General features: G+C 29.8%; 1 protein-coding gene across 1 annotated transcript in view; it reads right to left on the reverse strand.

Moving 5' to 3' along the window:
- Window positions 1-2,492, reverse strand: part of LOC136843735 (zwei Ig domain protein zig-8-like) — a 72,389-nt gene extending 69,897 nt beyond the window's left edge. The window contains exon 1 of the mRNA XM_067112374.1: window positions 2,049-2,492. The gene's annotated coding sequence lies outside the window, so the exon portion shown is untranslated. The remainder of the gene's footprint in view (window positions 1-2,048) is intronic.
- Between the last annotated feature and the right edge of the window lie 1,459 nt (window positions 2,493-3,951).

The raw sequence follows: 3,951 nt of genomic DNA on the forward strand, positions 1-3,951 counted from the left end.
GTACCTCTTCTAAAAATATTTGTAAAAAAAAAAAGTTAGCACCATTCACTACATACAAAATTGCAGTATGTGAAAATTAAGCACTTGAAATGTTCCTTTTCTTTTGCGTTTCACATCCAATAATATATCACAGACAAAACTTGAGATGATTTACGACGTCTAGTGAGTTTCAGTATAAATATGGAATTTTGAATTCTCTCTGAAGTGTAGGATCAGTTGTGGAATTATATATCTAAGGTAAAAAAAATTATAAGATTATAAACCTTAAACTGAAGAAAAACACATGTATGTATATATATATATATATATATATATATATATATATATATATATATATATATATATATATATATATATATATATATATATATATATATATATATATATCTACGTTTACCTCTCTATCTCCTTATTCTCTCTTTCTCTTTTACTCCCACGATTCTATCTGTGCTGCAGTTCTCTCTCTCTCTCTCTCTCTCTCTCTCTCTCTCTCTCTCTCTCTCTCTCTCTCTTTATTTTCATAATTTCTTCCTACGCTCTCTACCTGCGTGTTATTCCATAATCAAGTAGCAATAAGCATTTCCCATATGTGAGTCATTGCAACTTAAAAACTTCCAATAGATAAACTAAGCAAGTTTCTTGGAATGTTAACATTTTTCTGTAGTTTGTTTCACAAGCTTTCTGATATTCAATTGCGCCTTCCTTAGATTATGAATTAAACCTTACGAACGCTCAAGCGCACACACATACATCCATTATTAGATATATGCAGACACACATGAACTCAGACACACACATGTTCATTTCCATGTGTTTATGCATACATATATATAGTACAAATATATATATATATATATATATATATATATATATATATATATATATATATATATATATATATATATATATATATATATATATATATATATATATATATATATATATATATATATATATATATATATATACATATATATATATATATATATATATATATATATATATATATATATATATATATATATATATATATATATATATATATATATATATATATATATATATATATATATATATATATATATATATATATATATATATATATATATATATATATATATATATATATATATATATATATATATACATATATATATATATATATATATATATATATATATATATATATATATATATATATATATATATATATATATATACATACAGAGAGAGAGAGAGAGAGAGAGAGAGAGAGAGTGAGAGAGAGACTGAGGTATAATAGTAAATCTGACCATTCGAAAATAATTCGTGCTCGCTTTTTCGTTGCGCTGATGAAATTTAAAAATCCAACGTGTTCAAGTACCAGCTTTCCTTATAGGCTGGAAAAGGTTCCGCAATTCAGTTATCTTTATATTTATCCGATTTTAGATGCATTTCAAGAAATGACCCGTGATAACTTGAAATATAACTATCACAAAAGTCAAAGGGTACAAAGTTTACTTTATAATAATCGCGTACAGAGTTTGAAGTAATGAAGAGAGAACATCTCTTTAATTTTACTAAATATGTTTTTACTAATTGTAGCTTAATTCTAATCATATTAAACCACAAGCCTTGATTTTTTTTTTTTTTTTTTTTGACTGGTATTATTTGCGGAAAACAGTTTCCAGAAAATGATAAAACATCTATAATTATCATCGTCGTTATCATCATCATCATCATCTTCATGAACAAACATAATGGAAATTAAAAAAATGTAAAATATATATATTTTATGCAGCTAATCTCAGTGTTAATCTAGTATCATTCTTTGTGAATGGCCTATACACATACCACACACACGCACACATATATAACATATATATATATATATATATATATATATATATATATATATATATATATATATATATATATATATATATATATATATATATATATATATATATATATATATATATATATATATATATATATATATATATATATATATAATTTGCATTAGCTTAAACACCACCTGATTGAGGGCATGATGCGTGATTTCTTACCTAGTAACTAAATTGAAGGTGAAGCATAGAGCCCACAATGCTCTGACGTCTACTTGCATTACTAAGTTAAAAGTGGAAACTGAGCACCGTAGATTAAAATGAAATGATTGACTTCATATCAGGAAGCGTCAATTCTATATTAGGTAAAACACCACTCTAAGAGACGATGCCAGTTTTTGAAAGTGCGGGCAATAACTATTTTCAAAAAATTCTTAAAAGTATTCTAAACATACTTATATTAGCCATTGATTTTCATTAATATATTGGAGAGAGGTTTTCATTCTATCCTTTTACATTTCAGACAAGGATTAAACTTCGATGAGTTGCTAGACAACTTGAAATTTCAACACTTCGACAGAATTTATATCCTGGAGAGACGAGCGCGGCCTGGCTCCGAACTGGATCGACACCTCACTCTCGCTCGGTGGGGAACTGGTGACTGTCGGGCTGCCGAGTCTATAGAGCTTTCTTCATAGTGGGGGAGACGGCGCACTCTCTCTCTCTCTCTCTCTCTCTCTCTCTCTCTCTCTCTCTCTCTCTCTCTCTCTCTTGGGGAATCAGCCGTGATTATGACTTTTTGTGATATTTTTTCAAAGACAGTAATGCTATTATGAATGCACAGGAAAGAAGTGAGAACTCTCTCTCTCTCTCTCTCTCTCTCTCTCTCTCTCTCTCTCTCTCTCTCTTCGTAATCAACTATAAAAGTAATTACCAATGACGTCTCGCTTTTATAACCTTTTATTCTAAGTTGTAAATTGATATAAAAAAACCAGCATCTCTCTCTCTCTCTCTCTCTCTCTCTCTCTCTCTCTCTCTCTCTCTCTCTCTCTCTCTGTAATCACTACAGAAGTAATTACAAATGACACCTCGCTTGTATAAGCTTTTATTCTAGTTGTAAATTGATGCATGCAAACAGCAGGATCTCTCTCTCTCTCTCTCTCTCTCTCTCTCTCTCTCTCTCTCTCTCTCTCTCTCTCTCTCTCTCTCATGTAGAAACGCGATCGCGACTGCTGTAAGTGGTTCCTTATTTCTTACTTTTTTCCAAACGTTTACTTGTTTACAGCACTTTTTTTTCATGAAATGTAGAAACAGGTATGGCATATTCTAAATGCTATATGCTATAGAACTTCTTGTTGCCTGAAGCAATTGCAAAAAAAAAAAGAAAAAATGCTACAAAGATAAGTTTTCTGTACAGCGTATAATGCTGTATGAAACTCTAAGCCAAGGCCCATGAAACTTTCAGCCACAGCCGGGTGGTGGCCTGTGTTGTTGGCACGTATAGCGGTGCCAAACACGCGATCATGGTTATCTTTAACCTTAAATAGAATAAAAACTACTCAGGCTAGAGGTCTGCATTTTGGTATGTTTGATAATTGGAGGGTGGATGATCAACATGCCAATCTGCAGCCCTCTAGCTTCAGTAGTTTTTAAGACCTGAGGGCGGACAGAAAAAGTGCGGATGGACAGACAAATAGCCATCTCTAAAGTTTTCTTTTACAGAAAACTAAAAGGCCTCTGCATTTTGTAATGAAGGGGTTTTCGTAAATCATTATTCTTTTATATGGCTTGGAAAATGCTTTGTTTGGTTTGTAAATATTTCAGTTGTTTATCGTTGAGTATGGATGGTAGTTCATTTAGCATAAAACATAAAGAACATTTTAATTTCCTGGTTATGACACAGTTCATTTTAATTCAGAGTTCTAAAGAGAATCACCATTTCAACAATGTTAAGTCACTAAATGATAACATTCATATTTTCTCTCTTCTTTCATTGTTTTTTTTTTATTGTGCTGAATATTCACTCAGAAATATTTTTATTCTGTATTTACCATAGCACTGTAAATTAATTGTATATATTGCTGATTTTGTGTGAAATTTTCTATTATTAAAAAACTGTAAAAGA

The sequence above is a fragment of the Macrobrachium rosenbergii genome, chromosome 12, assembly GCF_040412425.1.
Source record: "Macrobrachium rosenbergii isolate ZJJX-2024 chromosome 12, ASM4041242v1, whole genome shotgun sequence".
Taxonomy (NCBI): Eukaryota; Metazoa; Arthropoda; class Malacostraca; order Decapoda; family Palaemonidae; genus Macrobrachium; species Macrobrachium rosenbergii.